The following is a 21,811-nucleotide window of genomic DNA, read 5'->3' as shown; positions in this document are numbered from 1 at the left end:
ACGAGATAATGGGCATCCTTGCTTTCGCTCATCTCCCCGAAACAAGGTCTTAGGTGCCGAAGAGACTCTCGGCGTGACCTCAGTAGGCTAATCGAAAACTGTTGTCTAACGGCTAACTAGATGTCGTGTTGTGACACCTAGTGACACGGATATCGTACTCTTTATAGTGAAAACGACAATTTTATTGTCTTAATAAAATATTAAAATAATCTTAATATTTTCAAATTGTTCCTGTAACGACTATTTATTTGACACGCCCGAAATTGCAACGATTAAAATAAGATATGATTCTTCAATGATAACGGTAGCTTGTATTTAATCGATATGATGTCACGTTGTGAATATCGGTTTGAAAATCATACGAAATACGATTGGCGAGATCATTTTTCATCACTGCGTGGGATGTCGGTGGTGGCGCTTAAAATTCCGCCAGAAATTGATGGTCGCGAAAATGGCAAAGAGCGCCACTGGGATAACACAAATATCGTTTATGAGTAACAGTATTAATTTTTACGGCCGCTTGAATGGCGAACCGCGAAGTTGCCGGACGCTCTGTTAACCCGTGTCGAATCACGAGGATGGCGCGATCGTTACGATTATGTCTTGCAATTACGATCGTGCAACCAGCGTTTCGATAGAATAATTCGAATTTATATGTAAATTGAATTTAATGGTCAATGCAATACAGATAACTCGACGGCATAGCATTGAGCGGTGGCGCACCGCCTCCTACCCATGATTAACGACGCTGCATGGTAGTAATTTGACATTAGTGTCCGTGATGAAGGATCGAATTCGCGTTTACCATTGTTACAGTCGATTCCGCGTATCAACTGCTGTATCCATCTATTTGCGTGTGACGGCGCGCCATGATTTACATCAATTAACATTTCAAAAATCAGATACGAGCATAGAGACACAGATACGAGTATATACACGTACAAGAGCGATCGTATGTAACTTGAATTATAATTTGACGAAGAAAACGAGGCCGTTATCGTCGATCTCTTGTTGATGCTCTAATAGATAATAATTTTCAATTACGATACGTTTCGATACATTTCAGTCCAAGGATATTAATATCTCGGTTAAAAAATTGCGATATATTTATATATATATTCCGCGCGTACTGCAAAATTTTGATAAAGACAAAATTATATTTAATTGACGCTAAACATATATATAAAAAATTCTCACGTATTAAAGAAAGTTGAATACGTCTTATAGCACATGTCTAATGCATACAGTGTCAGGTTGATAGTAACGATTCAGCTGTTATTCAACGATACATAAGGTTCCAGTGCAAACAGTCAGACTGCATGTGGTGCGGGAAGGTCTGGTTAATTACTCACCCCCGTCCAGTCAGGCAGGGCAGGCAGGCTTCAGTGTGTTCCACCCACTGTTACCCCGAAGCCTTTCCCGTCCGAGCCCTGATGGATCACCCAGCCAGCCCGCCACCCACAGAATGGCCAACAATGGGTTTTTGTTTCTTTTTATTGGGAGTAGGCGGATAGGAAGCCGGTCAGAACAGAGTATTTGTCGCTATATAGCTCGTCCCTCACCCAACGGCCCCTCACGATTCGATTCGTCCCCTTGTTCTCCGACCGTCAAGTTCTTTAACCCGCTGGACCGAAATAGTGGTACACCCGCAGAGAAAGAGAACGATGAACGCCAGGAGAGGCCAGAGAGGTGATAATGGCTTTCACGGGGCTTTACACGAGTCGGGTGATAGCGGCGCAAACTCGTAACACGCCGATGTAAAACTGCCCTGCCTGGATTTGTAGAAGTTCTAAGACTCCGAAAATTCGATAGTTCCACGAGCCGATCGCTCGGTTGGAATTTTTATCCGGGAATCTCGCGCGATTGGAATTTGCACTACTAAATTCGTTAATTAATTCTTACGCTCTTAAATACAATATATGAGAGATATATACCTTTCACATACGGTATATAAATGTACATAATAATTTTAGAAACAATATTATGCTGACCTAATTGAATGTATACTTAATCACGATTACAGTTATTAGAATTTTAAGATTTCTAGATTACATATAATTGCAGAAAAATTCGCGAAAAAAGGATGAAAAATCTTTTTTTACGTATCATTAAATTTTTTGCGTTAGTATAACAAATGAAATTGCGCCACACGAGAAAATGTTTCAATTGACACAGAAGAATGATGAAATCAGCTACTTCAAATTAAATCGCACGGTTTAAAGTTATGCGGATGACGTCTCTCATTATACCGTAATACGAAAGAGCACGGGGACCAGGCGAATTTCTGAAACTGTTCCCGCAGGAAATCGATATGCTAATGCCGGTGCCTTAAGTAATGAGAACCCCCGTAAGGTGGGACGCCCTTCTCCAAAAGTGGACGAGCGGTCGCGGAGGGAAGAACGAATGGGTAAAGATCCGAGGAGAAACCCGACCGAGGGTGATTAATCTTGGACACGGAGAGCTTAGGTGTTGGAGTTTGGGATACTGTAGTACAGACTGGAGGTCGTGGTCACCGGCGATTCACCTCGACATTTCCTCGCGCAAAATCTCGGGAACTTTTCGCATAGTTTGCGGCGACTCACGCATTAACCAATAGTAAACAAATAACCATACAAATTGCAAATAGTAATTTCTTACATTGACAGAATGTTAAAAGCACAGTAGCGTGAAAGATCGCGAGTTATTTGTCTTCCAATTGCGGTTCTCCTCATCTCCTAAATTTGTCTATAAAGCGACGTCAACTTGGAGTGGCAGTAATAATCGGAACGATTCGGCCTGTTAACTAAACTCCAAACTTAACGTCCGAGTCCTAATTGAATTTGTCCTCTTGGACCGCGTCGCCATGTTGCGGTAATGTTGGCAGTTCTCGACGCCAGCCTCTAAGGTATGCCAAGGGCTTCGCTTATTATAATGGCTACGAAATTTGCATAATGGATACATATGCACGCTCAGAGAGGTTACCGCTTGCTCCCTTACTCTCAGTGCGGGAGAGGCGGAGGGCTGGCTCTGCCGACTCCGCGAAACGTCTTAGTTGTTAGTTGTTGCTCGCTGTACGTGTCCTATGCAAAGTTATGCCCCATTGTGCAAGCCCGCTAAGATCCAGACTCCTACGCTGGAGTATACGGCAGCGGGGGCTGTAACTCTTGCAAAAGAGTACCGATTAACTTACGAAAGTCACGAATGGGCTCCGCCCCCTGCCGCGAAAGAACCGTGGATGGGTACGTTTTGCTTGCTGTTCTTTACCGGTTACACGAGCGGCACCGGCCCGCATCATATTCTTTAACAGAACGTTTTTGCATCACTTTGCATGTTCAAGAATGCTAAAGTTCCATGTCGTATCTAGTACGCCACCAAGAAAAGTCATTGCGTCACTTCACGCATGCGGCTGTGTAAGGTATGCGGCATTTTATCACTGTTATCCTTCCACTCGTTCCTTTTCTTCCGCAGATAGCAGCGCGCGTACTTGCTATTTCCGATTTTAATACAGTTACGTAGGAAAAAGCGTTATTTGCAAAGGCTTGCGCTCGGAATGTTATAATCAAAGATTGCATATGACCTCGACTATAATAATTTCATAAAAAATTCTTTGTCAATGTATACGATTAATGGTCTTTTAAATATTCCTATAAACGCGTTGCGCGATGCATATTTACACGGAAAGAACGGTTTTGTTGAAGTATCTACACCGAGAAAAAAAATATTTAGATAAAAAAAATATTTATTTAGGTTGCTCATAGCTTATTTACTTAATATAATACACATATTCTCTCTCTCTCTCATTTAGAATTAGATGTTTTTACTTAATTTAAATAAAAATGTCTAATTCTAAAAAAAAAAAAAAAAAAAAAAAAAATATGTGTATCGTATTAAATAAATAAGCTATTAGCAGCCAAGTAAATAAATTGGATCTAAATATTTTTTTCTCAATGTAAAAATTCAGCTGGCTACAGATCTAAAAATAATTTCGTTGCACCATCAAAATAATTATGTAGAATACTCAAACTGATTGCTGAAATGTCAAAATTTTTTACAGCATTATCATCGTACTACAGCGACCCACTATAATTATTTTAATGGTACAACAAAATTATTTTCAGATCTGTATCTAGCTAAATTTTTAGAGATATTTCAGCAAAATCGTTCTTTCCGTGTACGATGCGTCCACGAATTTTCTCGTATATCCCTGATCAAAATTTCACCGGTCATCACTATAAAGTACAGACAACCGCAACGGTTGACCTATTTAAATATACGTCAGCAGGTGCGACAGTTACGTCTCGAGACGGCATTATCGACCCCCGAGAACAGTAAGGGAAGGCATCCTTGCATGTATCACCGCGACTCAGACAAAGCTCCGCAATTAACTCACCGAGCCCCATGCCCCATGCGCCCGCGGCGGTTAAGACGAACTATCGGATGAGGGGGCAACGAGGAAGTGGCTCTTGCATCAAATCGCACGTTCACCGTGAGTAATCGCTGTTATTCCTAGACAATTTCCCCCGTCTTGACTGTACGTGACACGTTCGCTCGAAGGGTTCTCCGCGAAATTGCCGCTAATTCGTTTGTCTTACTGCGAAAAGTGCTTCTCGCATCGGGAAACCGTCGTCAGCTGCGCGCACGTTTGGTCGCATAATATTGCCGCTGTTACTCTCCTTTTCCTGCTTTCCTTTTCGAAAGATAACACAGAGCGAATTCGCTCGAGCACTATCTACAGATAATTTATCGTAAATATTAGTACATGTAATAATTACGAGAGATGGTTATTAATTATGTGTCAAACTTAATTTGCCTCGTCCTGAGGCGCGTGCTTGTGATAAAATACCAGATAGATATAGCCTGCTGTGCGGTATAACTTAAATTCGCAACACTAATTGCAGTGCTCAATTAGTTACATGCGTACACTATAAATTATGATAATATATGGATGCGAGAGACAATGTATTTGACCCGGTCGAATATATAATCGTTCTGCCCTCGACGTTGCCCCTGCCGGATCGCTGTTACTCGCGTCTATGTCTAACGTGCATGTACAAAACCGCAATATTTGCAGATAGATAGCGAACATATATGCGAAAGAGGAAAGATATTCGAAGAAGGGTATGTTGCGTGAGAAGAAGAGTGCGAGAACAGGGTGAAACACAGGGAGAGAGGAAGACAGAGGGGGGGGGTTATACCAGCGACTCCTGAAACCAGCAGGCTCTCCGTGCCGTCGTGGCTTTCTGACGCAACATAATGTGACGACTATTGTGCTAAAGTTAGCAGCGGTGGGTTATTCAGCGCCGGCATTTCCATGCAAAGCTTCCCGGATGAAGCCCAGACAGAGAAGAGTAGCCGCGGGTGCCGCGCAGACCTCTCCGTATCCTGATCGCCCTCTAACTGCACTTCGCCGCGTCGGCCCTTCCTACCGTTCTCTTTACGGTCGGGTCTCGGGACTCGGGACCCCACTGCCTACATCCACCTGCTCTATGCGCTCTATCCTACCTCACCCCCGTCCCGGTGTCATCCTCTTTCGCTCGTTGTCCTGCTACCGTCGCTACGCGCCACGCGAGCTACATTCTACCTCATTGTGCGCCGAGCGTATATCCATGACCATTCGTGCCATGCGACTCTCACATTCCGATAACGAACGACCGTGAAACATTTTATTTGGTGTCTTTAAAACTCACCGTTCGTTCGATCACCCCCGCCGTTGAAAAAACATTCGGGTTAGCGCAGAGCTAAATACCCGTGCAAGTATCAAGAAAAATAAAAAGAAAAGAAACATGATTGTGTTATCATTGAAATAGAGATACACGGAAAGAACGGTTTTACTGAAGTATTTAAAAATTTAACTCGATACAACTTTGAAAATAATTATGTTGCACCATATTAAAATAATTATGTGGAACACTTTAACTGATTGCTAAAATGTCAAAATTTTTTACAGCATTATTCTTCACACAGAGAAAAATAATCATTCTACAGCCAAGGAAAGCATTTACTTATTTTATTTTATTTCTTTTAAGTAAGTTTTCTTACAACAAAGAATATTTTCTTACCAATAGTTTTCAAATATTTTGACACAAGTCTTTGAAAAGCCAGAATATTGGTTTGAGTAAATGTAATGCTTACAATGACTTTATGGTAGATTTGCTGATATCTTTCCGGAACCTTCCGCAAATCTACCATAAAGTCATTATAAGCATAATATTTACTCAAAATAATATTCTGGCTTTTCAAAGACTTGTGTCAAGATATTTGAAAACTATTAGTAAAAAAATATTTTTTGTTGTAGAAAAACTTACTTTAAAAAAATCAAATAAAATAAGTAAGTGCTTTTCTCGGCTGCAGAATGATTATTTTTATGTGTGCAGCGACCTACTATAATTATTTTGATGGTGCAACAAAATTATTTTCAGATCTGTAGCTAGATAAATTTTTAGATACTCAGCAAAATTGTTCTTTCCGTGTAGCTATGTGATGTAATAATAATTTGAAAAAAAAATGTTTTTATTCAAGAAATCATTACTTTCGCAGTTTTTTAATTAAGAACAGGCAAAATATGTAAGTTCACGTATTCATTACAATTAGCTTCGCTCCCCATTGAGTGATTACACGCGCCAGTTGTGGCATTGTTCTTATTCATATAACAACAACAAAAAAAGAATTGACGAGAAAAATACTAATGGAACACAGGAAATGATTAAACTAAATGCGCGGAGATGTTAATAGGGTGAGCAGCGTGTAATTGAACGCGAGACATGGGAATACCCAACCATAGCCGCAGCTTTATTTCTTACTCAATGGGCGACGCAGACAGCAATTCCCAGAGAAATACGTTCCACTTTCGCGAAGTCAAGGCCGTTAATGCAAACCACCGAACTGCTAGAACGCTCCTTTCCTGCAGCTTAATCACTTAAGTTCCGCCTTTATCAGCCGTGTTTCGACGAACTCCGTGAGGTAGTGAAACTTAGATCCCTATATCGGTAAACTATAGCCGAATGCATCTTCTCTCTGTAAGATATATACTTATCCGCGGCAGAGAACGAGAGAGAGAGAGAGGGAAACAGAAAGAGAGAACGGCGAGTAGTCGAGTAGTGAGGCGTAATTACAAATCCGTCGCCTCGATATTGAAATAAATAAATCACTTACCGGCCGATGCGCAACAGCGGAGTTGTAAGTTGTAACCCTGCGTTGGATCTGTAACGTAGAAATATTTTTATATTAATCAGTGTCCAGGATAATCAATACTTGAACTAAATAAGTATTATATCGCGCCCGTTAAATTTTTAAAACACATTATTTTAACAGATATCTGATTTTAAAATGCTAATACAAGAAACAATCGCGGCTGCATATTTTCGCACAAACTCGTTCGCATAAATATCCGCGAAAAATCGTGCGAGTAATTTACGACCGTGCGAATAAGAGAGAGAGACGCGACGCGCGTTCGCGACGTAATATAATCTTTTCTCGCATATGCCGGAGATCGAACTCCGAAACTGCGAAATTGCGCCGGCGTTACGGTAATGCACGAACAACGAATATCACGGTCGAATTAAGTCGCGCTTGAAAACGTGACGGGATCCGCCACAAGACTGACACACACACACACACACGGGACAGCAAAATAATAAATGAATAATAATTACTCACCCCACGGTTGCTCCGCTGTCGCCCGATGCCTCCCAGGCCTCCTCCTCCTCTCCTCGATCCTCCAGATTAAGATTCTCCTCCGTTGGCCCGTTGTCGCGGCTCCGTCGACGCATTCGCTCACGACGCGGCGGCATTCACGCATGAAAATCGATATCGTCGCTTACGATCGCGCGACACTTTCGACACGGCACTCCCGGTATTAATCTCGCGACGCGGCTCGTACTTTGTTACACGGCGACGAAAGAATTACGGCACGGCGGAGAAACAACGAACGAAGCTGATGCACGATCCGCTTGACGCCCGTGACGCTTGTCATCCCGCAGGTAGATGCTAAGATGGCGGAGAGAATTTCGTTAATCGCGCGGCCAACTTCACTCGCCCCTCGCCCGGAGCAACGAGCAACCGTCTGAACCGCGTCGCGAGAACGCTACACTATTGCCGCCCGTGAAACGATTTTGGATAACCGTGCAATTAAATCATCGATTTATGAGCACTCCTGTCTATCTCCCGCAATCACCACATATCAAAACATAATTAATCACGAGATTAAACGTGCGACGTTACCAGAGACTGTGATCGCTAATTAAATACGACGCGGCGTCACTCGATTCAGGGTATCTTTCCCTGGCAGGTGCCGCCGACCGCCGTATCTTTCATCCGTGTGTTCCGAAAACGACACAACTTCGTTCTAAAGCCGCGCGGCACGACGGCGAGTCAAGTTGACGGTTGAGAAAAGCGAGCAGATCATCCGAAAGAATGTAGCCGAATGCGATATAGTATACCTCGGGGTCCGTATAAATTCCGCGAAGCGGAGTAGTAGCGACGGAGTGGGGAGAAGAGCGACTAGGGCAGTCGAGGCCGAGGCGCGGCGCGGCGCGCATTCCGTCGGTATGTGCTCGGTCGGCCTACCCCCCCTCCCTCTCCCTACTCATGTTACCGCGGCGCGGCGCCCGCGACGTAAAGCCTTGTATTCACGATACTAGAAATCGCTCCGAGATCTTCGGAGCAATTGACCAATGCGATTGGTTAATTATTTCTCCGTCCGTCGCTCTGTCTCGGAGCGATTTCTAGCATCGTGAACGTGGACATGGCTTAACTCGTTGCTCCAATCACATCGCGGAGTGACACCTACTGAATCGCCGGATCCGACTGTTTAGATTACGAAAAACGAAAAACTGTGGATATGTCGAATGTTCGTTTAATACATGTGCTTCGCGGAATTTGTACGGACACCGAGGTATATCGCATTCGAGCACAATATTCTCTCGGATAATCAATCTCGCTTTTCCTAACCGTCAATTTCACTCGCGTCTCGCGTCTGCGTCTCGCGTCGTTCGGAGCACGGATGAAAGATACGAGCGGAAAGATACCCTAAATCGAGTGACGCAACGCCGTGTTTAATTAGCGATCACAGTCTCTGGTACGTTTAACTTCGTAATTAATCGTATTAATTAATCGTATTTTGATATGCGGTGATCGTGGGGGATGGACATAGTGCTCACACATAAATCGATAATTCAATTGCAGTTATCCAAAATAGTTTCACGGGCGGCAAGTGTAGCGTTCTCGCGACGCGGTTCAGACGGTTGCTCGTTGCTCCGGGCGAGGGGCGAGTGAAGTTGGCCGCGCGATTAACGAAATTCTCTCCGCCATCTTAGCATCTACCTGCGGGATGACAAGCGTCACGGGCGTCAAGCGGATCCTGCAGCTTCGTTCGTTGTTTCTCCGCCGTGCCGTAATTCTTTCGTCGCCGTGTAACAAAGTACGAACCGCGTCGCGAGATTAATACCGGGAGTGCCGTGTCGAAAGTGTCGCGCGATCGTAAGCAACGATATCGATTTTCATGCGTGAATGCCGCCGCGTCGTGAGCGAATGCGTCGACGGAGCCGCGACAACGGGCCAACGCAACGGAGGAGAATAATCTGGAGGATCGAGGAGAGGAGGAGGAGGCCTGGGAGGCATCGGGCGACAGCGGAGCAACCGTGGGGTGAGTAATTATTATTCATTTATTATTTTGCTGTCCCGTGTGTGTCAGTCTTGTGGCGGATTCCGTCACGTTTTCAAGCGCGACTTAATTCGACCGTTACGTGATACTCGTTTCGTTACTCGTGCAATACCGTAATGCCGCGTTCGCAATTTCGGAGTTCGATTTCCGGCATATGCGAGAAATATTACGTCGCGAACGTCGCGTTTCTCTCTCTCTCTCTCTCTCTCTCTCTCTCTCTCTCTCTCTCTCTCTCTCTCTCTCTCTCTCTTTCTCTCTCTCTCTCTCTGTCTCTTATTCGCACGGTCGTAATACTTGCACGATTTTTCGCGGGTTTATTATGCGAACGAGTTAATTGCGAAAATATGCAGCCGCGATTGTTTCTTGGCATTTTTTTAAATCGGATATCGGTTAAAATGTCTTGAAAATTTAACGGGCGCGATATAATTATTTAAGTATTGATTATCAAGTATTGATTATCTCGGGCTCTGATTAATGTCAAAATATTTCTACGTTACAGATCAACGCAGGGTTACAACTTACAACTCCGCTGTTGCACATCAACCAGTAAGTTATTTTTTTATTTTAATGTCGAGGCAATAGATTATAATATATTATAATATATTATAATTATATTAGTTCATAAGTTCATTTATAATATACTTTTATATTCTTAATTTTTAATGTTTTAATTCTTTTGTAATAACTGTATAGGAATAAATAATATATTCAATAAAGATATTTTGTGAGAAGTAATACAGAAAACACTTTACAGTTACATTAATTATCATTTTAAATAAAAATTTTGATATAATGTCTAATTAATAATTGATAGAAAAAGATACTTCGTGATTCTTTTATATCTCATTTCTCATACATACATTTTATTTGCGTTTGGAATATAATTTTACAATTACATTAAGATCTACTTAATCCATAAAGATTAAGAATATAAAAGTATATTATAAATGAACTAATATATTATAATATATTATAATCTATTGCCTTAAAATGGATAGACTCTCTCTCTCTCTTTCTCTAGAGTCTAGAAAATATTTTTATAATTTATAATCCTTTGCCGAGACTTTTTATTACAATGTTACGCGCATTCAGTGATAGTGATACCTGAATGAGATTGCGGCTTCTCCGGTATCCTGCTTGATAACTATAATAAAATCACGTTTTGGTATGCCTAAGTCATCCTATATTACTTTATTCTCAACACTCATGTGTGTTGACTCGTTCCTCACGAACTGTTTCGTAGCGCAACAGATAACGTATAGCGAACAAACAGTCAAAGGCAGAGATGTCATAAATAAAACGAAGCTAGTCGCTGTGCTTTTCACAGCGCGTCCTAAAACACAATTTGTCGTCCTATCAATGAATAAATTATTACGATAACCTGTAGCAAACACGCACATGCTCACGCGCGCACGAGTTTCAACCTCGCGTCTGCGAAAATACCGGCGTGCATTATAATCACATAATGTATAATGTTCATATCTGTTCTAATTATGCTCCATATTATACGCATGAAATTTCATACATCGAATATACATATAATAAACGAGCGTTCAACGTTACGCATTACAATAAATTGCGCCTACGGTAATGAACATTACAAAACGCTTCGTTAATAATCGAACCGCGGCGTACGGTGAGAGGGGCCGCGAAAATTTGGGATATCGAGGCGGAACGACCTGACGCGAGATCTTAACGAATTTTCCGTATTTCCCCGCAAGAAATATAGCTTCGCGTGATTCCTTGCTTCGGACGGAAACGCGGCGTTGAATTCTCGCACCGCCCGTCGTCGCGCACGCGAACAATCGTACGGGCCGATAAATAATAAAAGCTCGGAGACCTCGGGAGCGATTTTTCACGTATCTTCACTCGTATTCCGTTGGACCGGTGCAGTGGCGAGAGAGGCCGCCGGTGGATGGAAGAAAGTCGAATAGGGGATTTTCCTTGGGGATACTCCAATATCCCGGGAGGAGTACGTATATCCATACACGCGCGCCCCTTTCAACCCACAAATTTTATTAACGTATCGACGACGGCGGCCGCCCGCTACGGACGTAGCGGCACGAAGGTAGAACAGGGGAAGAGCGGCGGATTTAGTGGGCCCTTTCCCCTGCGCGCGCTGCAAAGCGGGGATACGGGGCAGGGTGTGAGTTGGAAGCCTCGCGCCGCATAATGTATAACATCATCTTTTACGATATCTCTTTCCGGAGCGCACCGGGGTATAAGTAATGCACGCTATTGTATTTTGCGATTGCATTTTCAGAGACGTCCGCCTGCGCTTTGAATATAAAGTGGCTCAACCAGCGCGGCAGCGCGCTTGTTTCACGCGCGGCAACGTGCACCGCCGTCGCTTGGCCGTACCAAGTAGACACGGTGTGCCACTGGCAGCTGCGCCAGACTGCACGGTAACCATCCGTTATTATCGCGCTCGGAGTCAGTAGATACTTCTCGAGAGTGTTGCGATCGGAAGTCACTCTTTTGCGACGATACCGAACTAAATTGTACCACCAATTTTTATACGTCGACTGTTTCGCTGTAGAATGAACGTGTTCTCGCGGCAATAAACCACGACGATAAAAAGTCCCGTCAATATATAGACTATTATCTTGTCCTGAGATTGACGTTAATTCAACGGGATGTATAATATTTAATATAACGTTCTTTCACACGCGTAATAAGTTCTTAAAGCTTTATCGGGTCTAAATTTAACACGCGATATCGATGGAAACGGAGAGCTTACGAGAAATATGACTGCACAATATGCGGTTACAAAGGGAAGAGCACCCGTGAAAGGTTTTCGATTCGCCGATTGATAGCGTACGTCTCTCTGCGGTTATACCGCAAATCCTCTCGTTTCAAGGAACAAGGAGGTGGAGTCGTTCCGCGGCGATGGCCATGGTTCCATTCGCGTAAAAATGGGAATGGTAATAGTTGAAAGCGCTGAAGGGTGAGGGACGGCGCTTAAGGGACGAGTAGGGGGGGGAGGGGGCATTTCCGTGATAAATTAATCGTCGATTTCCGACGATTACAATTTGGTATGCTTCCAAATCGCTCGCACCCTTTTTGCGGCGGTGAATTTTAGCCGTGTGCATTTTTCATCCGGCGCGTTGCGGCTCTCAAAAAGAGGATATCCATCTTCCCTAGAGGCTGCCGGCCCTCCACGGTATCCCAACCGTATAACCCACCTCCGCGCAACCGTCTTTCTCTACCTTTCTTTCCCGTCGTTTTCTCCCCCCGTGCCTCGCTACTCTGCGCCCGGCTACCGCGCTCGGCCGAGACTGGCTCGCTTCCAAAAATATTATAAAATTCCCAATTACGTGGCATAGATTGGCGAGGTAAATTGCCCCTGGTGCGCGACGGGCGGCAAGACGGCGGTCACTCCCCCTCGTCCTGTGCCCCGACATCGCCGCTAGATACCCTCCGTCGCTGGTACCTCCGACACCGGCGACTGAATCGAATAGGGAACCGGATTCTCTCCGCTCCTCTCCAATCGGTAATCCATTACCGTGACGCGATTGGGTAATTGCAGGTGAGGGGGCCTATATCTAGAGACGTGCCATCCGCGCGACCGCCGCGCTGCCTTCGCCCGGCTCGATCCTCGGGCCACCTTCACCCCACGAAACTCAGGGTCCCGACCCTCTCCGCCCTCCCCGGTCGATACTCCCTCTAATTAAACACCGGGGGCACAATGACAAATCTACCTTGTAGCTCGGCTCCGTCGCCGGTTGCGACAGCGAATACCGCCGCCGCGCCGCACCGGTCCGTGGCACGGCGACCCATGCCGGGGCCCAGGAATCCAGTAATTCGGTTAATCTAAGGTTGGTTGTTGCGAAACGCGACTTGGAATAAATCACTCGTCCCTTGACTGCTGTAGCCCTCCCGGAACCTCCTTCTCGGTTCTCGGAGAGAGGTGGAATAAACCGAGAACAGAGAGCAACGTCCTCCCACCAGCATCTACGCCGCTGTGAGATAAACTTATCTTCATTGTACGTGGACACTTTGATAGTATAACAGATTACCCTTTCCGATACTTAAGTTTTGGCCAACTTTTCCTATCGTTTTACCACATAAATACTACGTTATCGTTCTTTAATTAAGCTGTAAATCCGGCTCCGGGCTTTTAATGTTCCGCCACCGTTACGGAGATATTCGCCAACGATTGATACAGCATTCTGGATAATTCCGTGACTGGGCACGTCATTATGGTGATAAGAGGCAATTTACATTTCTATATTTTCCCTCTCGACGCGATCCATTCGCGGTCACGCCATTTCGTAGACCGAGGCACTGAAATTCTGCCGGATCGTTACTCAGGGCCGATCTGACAGGTATAAAGCGAGAAGCAGAGCGAACAACCTCATCGGTGGTCAGACGTACTCGTAGCTTGTCACCATTAATATAGGGTTCGCGCGTCTATGATATGGAGTCGCGCAATTAAGTATCATCCATTTTCCGTGCGAGCGTGTTAATCTACTTATCGTGTATACGTACTTTCGATTCTGTTTCTCTGGTTTCGATTACATTAAAAAACTATGCCGTTTCCACAGTAATATTGATCCTTTTTTTTGTAAATTTTTCCATAGTCTAGTACTCAATCTATTTTTTCAAACTCTAGAAAAACGAACGCTGTAACTAATAGAATCTACTACAATATCGAGATACCTTTTATATGGAGACAAAGCTCGTAAAAAAAAGCATATTTTTCGGTTTAACTTCGACATTGTCCTGCGGCTCGGTTATCAATAAATAGCATACGTAAAAAAGAAATAACTTTATTTTAACGACCGAATCAACTTCGTTCTTCGTTTTAGCGTAAACACCATAAAAAGAGCCAAAGTCATAAAAATTATATTTGCGGTACGTCAATGAAATTCTGTTGTCTGTTCATTCTTTGCGCAAGACAAAGATACTATTTCACAAGTACTTATTTACTTGTTCTTTAATGCTTTTAAAAATCTTTATCCAATCTCTGAATCTCTCTCTCTCTCTCTCTCTCTCTCTCTCTCTTTCTTTTCACTTAATTTAATAATAGATATTATCCCGAAAAAAAATTTATTGAAATGTATAATGAAGAACTACAAGCCAATTAGAATTTTGTTTTCAATCTGATATGCAGAGCGCACATATACCTATGATGCTCGTAATGCATTCTCGTCGAGCGCGGTGTTCAGCGTTTAAGAAAAATTTAGCCTACTCGAATAAAAAAGTCGCCCTGACCAAGACCCGAAAGATACTCCGCCTTAAGAGTCACTGTGCACCTGGTGCAGACCCGCGATATATTCGGCAAAACATAGCCTTCGAAGTTCCCGCTGGGCTTTGCCGCTCCTGAAGTTGGACCGTTCGGAGACTCGTAAACACATAGGACGCACCTGGGACTCGATGTCTTTACCGATAATGCGACGCCTATACACGCGGTACCATAACTCACAATTCTAAATATTTAACGCGCGGCTGCTGCTTCGCCCTTCGGTCCCTGTGTTTCTCCCTTTCCGACGACGCGAGTGCGTTTCGCTTATATACGTATGTATTCGTTTTCCGAGTCAACAGCGGGGTGTGTTGAATTATGGACAGACCAATCTTCCGTCGGGTGGGCAGTAAACGTAGCTCTAAATTTCGTCGAGTATTATATAGACATGATATGTGGAGGACGTGAGCAATTTGATTAAGATTTACAATTAGACTAAACCATCACCAAAGAAGATTAGACAGAGGACAGTATATATGCAATAAGTGATCTGATTCATATCATAAGATATAGTCAGTTATATTTGCCTTTTAATTGCAAACAAAATATGCCAGAAATATTTAAATTCCGATGTGTTTCATAATGTAAAACAATCTTAATTGATTAAACAACTTTATGTAAATTTTAATAGCAACTCTGGATTGTATTTAGTGAAGTAAAATTGAAAGTAAAACATTTGTATATATGATATATGAGAGCATCTTACTCGCTGCAAGAAATTCTTGGTAGCGAAATTCTGAAAATACGTATCCGAGCGATTCTTTTCTGCAGTATTTCTACTTTGGGTAAACTCGCGTTAAACTTGATATGGTCGTAATGTCGCGTGTCCGCGATCTCTGCGGCTCGTTATGTGCGAGAGACTCGTAGGTTACTTGGACTGGACGAACGTCGACTCTGGAACACGTCGCGCTCTCGAGCTAATCGTTATTTTGCGTGGACAGTACGGGTGATCGATGCGAGGTATACGGGTCGAGAAGGGCGCGCGACGCGCGGAGGGTGGAATAAGGGCGGCGCTCGACGCGCGAGGGGGGTAAAATCAATGATGGCCTCTTGAAAATTTCACCAGTCAAAACGGCAGAAATAGTCGTCGCTCTACCCTCGCGCGCCGTTTTAAAGGAGCAACGCGCCGCCACCGCCGCCGCCACCGCCGCCGCCGCAGCATCCCCGACCTCTTTTCGAGCGGGCGTGCTCGAAAATTTATAAATTTCTATAATATATTGACGCCGGCTCCGGCGGAGTTTCGGCCAATTTCTGCATACGTGTCTTCCCATGCCGCACGTATAGACTCGCACGTATACTCGCGCATGAGATGTACGTACAGCGTGCGGAGTCGCACGGATAGATTTCAAATATGCAGAGATTGTTCTTCGAAATGGAGTGCAGCTGCGACCCTCGGGGTGTCGCGAATCGGGGTAAAAAATGGATGAGAAACGAACGCGGCGGAAGAGTGAGGGGTGTATCGGTTGTCGCGCAGCAACATGTGTTAACGTATTCCCGTGAAACACCGAGTTCGATGTGCAACAACGTTTTTCCCTTTGGAGAAACGGCAAATGAATTATGCTCGAATTATGAAGAGATCTGCTCTCGTAATTTGTCTATAACTAACATCCGCTCTTTGCATTATTTCATTGAACACTTCTAATTTCTTTTACTTATATATCTACGAAATTTTTTATATACTACATAAAATAATTAAAAGACTGTTTTTAAAAACATTAAATCTTAAATATTTTTTTAATAGAAAAGATTTCTGATATAACATAGGTTTCAGTAAATTTATCTCTAATAATGTCAATAAAATTTACAATATTGTATACGCTATAGTTAATTTCAAATAAATTTATTTTAACTTATATATTTAATTTTAGGGATTATTATCCCTCATAAAATGTTTAATATTGAATGCTAAAAAAATTGATGAATGTTTTTCTTGTAACATTTTTAAATCCTTTTATTAAAATATTTTCTAGTAATAATAAAGTAACCTACAAAGTACTGAATTTAATTTAATTTTGCTTTTGAAACTCAAAATTGTACCAGATAAGGTAGATAAACTTGTATCTTGTCGAGCCAGTTAGAAGTTCCATATAGAGATGTTCATATATCCCGACCTCGAAACGCTCGAAACTTCGTGTCGTATATAGCGATCGCGAAGAGGAAAACTTCGAGTCACATTAGGCGAGTCACCGAGGAGTTTGAAGAAGATAGTGATCGATTTCGTTTTACATCGGAGACTGTCGAGCATCTCGCGTCGAATTTCAATGTAACGGAGCTTTATAAAAGTCCGGGTGAAAGTCGAGTTTGTTTGCTCCGAACCACCACTAATGACAATCCAATAAATCAAAGGCGCTTCAAATCTATGTATAACACCTAACGTTACGAAAGCTTAGCTTATCGCGCGGTATAGTTCTACAGTTTATTTCGCGGCACGAAATGCGTCGCGAAGCACCGCAAAATCTATCGTTGTTGGTCGTACAGAATCACGGCAGAAACATCTAGCCGGTTGCCGTCAGAATCGTTCGCTTTTCAACTTAAATTATCGGACGACGGTGAATGTAATCCGTGTAACTATTCCCCAGAGAATGAGAATGCAATCGAGCACTTTACTGAGTTTCGCTCTGGCTGCTCCTGCAGGATGGAGCAGGAAAATGGCACGACTGTCGCTAACCGCCATCGGCGTTCGTACACATCCACGTCTGTACGCGCGAACATGTGTGTACGTGTATGTGTATATCTGCCGCGAGGGTGAAAGACTGCGAGAAGGGTCAAGCAATGACGATCGCCAGGGGTGCTCCCGTCGCACTTTTCCGACTCATTTTCTCCGCCGATATCTCCCGTCTCCGTTCGTGCTCGTAAATGTGAACGGCCCTTAGGCGTCGGCGTGTCTGTCGTTACCGCGAGCATAACGGAGGACGAGCGGTAACGATGGTGGAGACGAGATTCCAAAGAGAGAGAAAGAGGGAGAGAGAAAGAGAGAAAAAAAAGTAGAACGACGTTATCGTGATCCCCGGCGATCGACATTTTACGACTGACCTTAACGCGTGTCCGATATGACGAATAACATCGCTCGATGGGCGTTAAAATGTTAGCGTATGTCCGTTTCGTTTTCCAAGGTCCATTGACTCTTTTCTGCCGAAAACCATACTATGCGAATTGCTAATTCGATTATTAATGCATATATACATCTTTGCTATTGAAAAAAATAATATTTTATTTCGGCACAATAATATTGTAATAAATCTATCGGTGAAAAAATATTTTATTATATTGTATTACGAAAGTTCGTTCAATAATTCAATCTATGAATGCTAAAAAATCATTCAAAATAAAGAATTTTAAAATTGCAGAAAGAAGAAATTTATTGATTGTGTTGCTTTATTCAAATAAATTCTTTATTATTGCAAACGTAATATTATTATTTTTTAGAAGTTAATTTTCGCTATTGTTAAGAGTTGTCTTGTATGAGAGCTGGTTTGGGTAAACTCTCTTAAATTTCTTTCATTAGACTTCGAGATCAAAATTTTTATTAAGCTTTTTTAATATACTCGATACTTTACTGTCTACGCTGCCATTATATCTGCCACTTACTAATACAAGTGGAATTTTCTTTTTAAAGGGACAATAAAATTGTTTTTTCTCTCTCTTATTGCCCATTTCTCTTTTTATTCCTTGGAGGAAGGAAAGCGACACGCTGAGTAGATATACCATCCAATAGCATTGTTCGCACTTGCTTCAGCTTCCCAGCACTCTTTATTTCTTATTTATACTCGCGCTCACAGATTGTAACAGCGCAATTACAATGAAAGCGCACTATACAGCGCAGTTGTGATATAGTGCACTGCGATCGATCCGGCCAGTGGTGTAACAATGCAACGTATGTATATACACATCTGTAACGCGTACGGAAGAGTTATAAAAATAACTCTTGCAAAACATCATTTTGGACAGCCTCGAAATGTAAAATGGGTCGTAGAAAGAGGATCACGGTTCCTCTCGTAAGCAGCAACGCTGCGCCAGCTTTTATTCTCGTCGCCGTAAAAGAAAAAAAAATTGAAAAAAGGTGCGGTACATTCCTAATGAGATCCTCCACCGAAAAAGCAGATCGATTGAATTATTCATTGAAAAGCCTCGCTCGTGTAAATGAGACATATCAGTTTCCCGTTCGATTTAATCGCGCAGAGTCACGGCGCGTACGCCAATTTCATTCTGACGTACGCATGTAATGTACTTTCTGAAGCACCTGTTTTCTTCCGCTTTTTGTCTGCATCGATTAGCATACGTTCTGCCAGACACGTCATTCTTCTGTCTCGTTCGCAAATCACGGTTGTGCGAAGTAATATCTCCACGCGCGATATACGTCCGATGGTAAGGATATCGCTTGATATCGCGAAGTTATACGTTTGCTTAAATTCAATTTAATGTAACTTAACTTTGTACAAACTGTAAAAACTATATCTCCATTTGTTTCATATAATTTATATTAAGTATAACATAAATACTTTATTGCATGACTTAAAAATAAATCATGCTCTATCGAAGAAATGTGTCGATCGGAAATTGCGAATCATTCCGTGATGTATGTTTTCAATGAGAGCTGGGATACTTATCTCGGATGTCTAGATATCGGGCAATTACGAAAATAAAATTGATTTTGCTTCTAAATCTCTATCCATAAACATTTTCATTGAGATCGATTAAATCATCAATATCTTCGCGGAAAAAAATCTTAACGAGATGATATTGATCTCGTTCGAAAGCTGAAACTCTAGTGCTCTCAATGAGACTAAGGATACTTATCTCGGATGACTAGTTTGCGAGCTATCGCCAATTGATTACGAAAATAAAATTGATTTTACTTCGAAACTGATATCTGTTTCTTAAAATAAAAATCACCGTATGTTTAAATTAATTTATCATTGTTTCTTTTTGCTATATTTTTGTATCTCGATAATATTTAATTATGTGATTTTAATAATGAAAATGAAATTAATTACATGCGTATTAATATAATCATAATAAAACAATCGCACAGAACTTTGCTCAGCACTCACAATGTTGACCGTTAAACGTTTGACATTAAATGTAGTACAAAGTACAAACTATATCTAAATTAATAAAAATTTTAAAGCACAATGCGAAACATATTAACCTTTTGAGCACTATAGATGTATATGTATATGCACTCGGTATATGACATTCGTTATGGTTTACAGGTGCATAAACGCGTCCACCGTATTTTTAAAATACTAATATTTTAGTAAAAATTCTTCAGGCATTCTATATGCAACCAGTCGGATTTAAGCTTAACACCGGAAAAGAACTTGTTACTGCCGGTTGAGTTTTGATAATACAGAATGCGCTGTTTCATATTCAAAGATTAATATATATTCTGCTCTAAATCGTTAATGATTTCAACGTGGTATACCGGACAATAGCTTCCGCAATATTCTTGTCGCGCGTACTTGCTCCTGTATTCACTACCTGATGTATAAACGCATATATACATATTATTGCATGTCGAAGATTAGGAACCCTCTATCCCTCCATTCTACCCTATTGTTCGCCATTTTCATGTATCATCAGGCATAAAACCCCGTAGTAATTGCAACAAGCATTGAATGCTTATCGCGCGATGAGTTGTAAAACATTTGAAATGATTCGGTAGAACTATCGTAGAAACGCGACGCTTGGACCAGAACGTATAATCTCCGCGATCAATTGCTCTTTTTTATTAAAGGATGTAAATAAAAAATGAATTTTAGCTTTTGCTATCTTGTTCAATTTATATAAAACATGTGTTATTCTTAAAAGTCGTATTTAGCTCCCACTTTTAATCAAAAAATTTATTACACTATTACTTACAAAAACGTGTATATGTGGACGTATATAGTGTATAAATGTATATAAGTGTCCGCAGTGTATTGAGCATTGAGCTCGGTTCGTGGATTCGCTATGCCCAAATGACTGTGCGATCAGTCATCCCTGCGGGGCGATCGATCGCGAGAAAGTCAGGGATTCGTGTCGCCCTCTCTATGCGGTGGTAGGTAACGGAGCAGGAAGGGGTGCTCAGCTGGAAGTCGCGGAGGGTGGCCTTGAACCACGACCGGATATCCTGCGCAACGTCATCGTCCGTCGACAAAGACGTTGACCTCGGGATACATTTTCTCCAGAGCCGTCTATGCAAGCTGCGACGTACATTGTATATTTAATACTCGGTTAATCACATGAAAGCTTATCGTTTATCTCTTAGGTATCTTTTACAATGAATCCGTTCGACATATTTGCTTTAAAGTCGTTTATAATAATAGATTTTAGACTATTTCAATTATCAGTAGAAATCTTATTTTAAAAAATGTAATTGAAAAAGCAACAAAGAAACAAAGCACGATTTAAAAGGCTTATTTTATAATCAATTGAAATTTTTTTTATTAAATAGCCGAATAACATACAACTGCAGGGATCGACATAAATTCACGAAAGTAAACTTCTTAATTTGTTAGATCTATACGTGTAAGATGTATGATTTATCGACAAATCTTGCGAATAATTTGATCCATTTCTAATATTATTTAGAACACTATATTCTGATTATATTAATAATTTTTATTTTACTTTTATGAAGAGAAACGTTATGTGTGTATATATTTAAGAGAATCATTACATTTTTATGTGTGATTCAATGCTCATTCTCAAAAACTGATCAAATTAATTTTGCGTAAGAAAATTATAATTTTACATTACTCGGTGAAAGCTTGAAGTTGATGAACACTGAATGATAAGGGGTTCCAAGCTTTCCTCAGGGGTGGCGCCACGAGATGCAAGCTTTAAAGCTTTTGCTGCAAGCGCAGCTTCAGCATCAGAGATGCTGCCGTCTATCGGATATTGGAGTGCGGCTCTCCGAATAAGCGCTGGTTAACAATGACCAA

At 42.0% G+C, this 21,811-nt stretch overlaps 1 protein-coding gene and 1 long non-coding RNA gene across 2 annotated transcripts in view; both read left to right on the top strand.

The window, feature by feature from the left end:
- The window catches only part of LOC143895228 (CUGBP Elav-like family member 4), a 466,213-nt gene that overhangs the window by 82,640 nt on the left and 361,762 nt on the right, over positions 1-21,811 (top strand). The window lies entirely within an intron of this gene.
- The window catches only part of LOC143895239 (uncharacterized), a 129,331-nt gene continuing 116,801 nt past the window's right edge, over positions 9,282-21,811 (top strand). The window contains exons 1-2 of the long non-coding RNA XR_013256254.1: positions 9,282-9,622; positions 10,140-10,186. This is a non-coding gene — a long non-coding RNA (uncharacterized LOC143895239). The remainder of the gene's footprint in view (positions 9,623-10,139; positions 10,187-21,811) is intronic.

This window comes from Temnothorax americanus, unplaced genomic scaffold, assembly GCF_048541705.1.
Source record: "Temnothorax americanus isolate GAGA-0224 unplaced genomic scaffold, ASM4854170v1 Scaffold15, whole genome shotgun sequence".
Lineage (NCBI taxonomy): Eukaryota > Metazoa > Arthropoda > Insecta > Hymenoptera > Formicidae > Temnothorax > Temnothorax americanus.
Note: the sequence above shows the minus strand (reverse complement) of the source record. Positions and strands in the feature narration are given on the sequence as shown.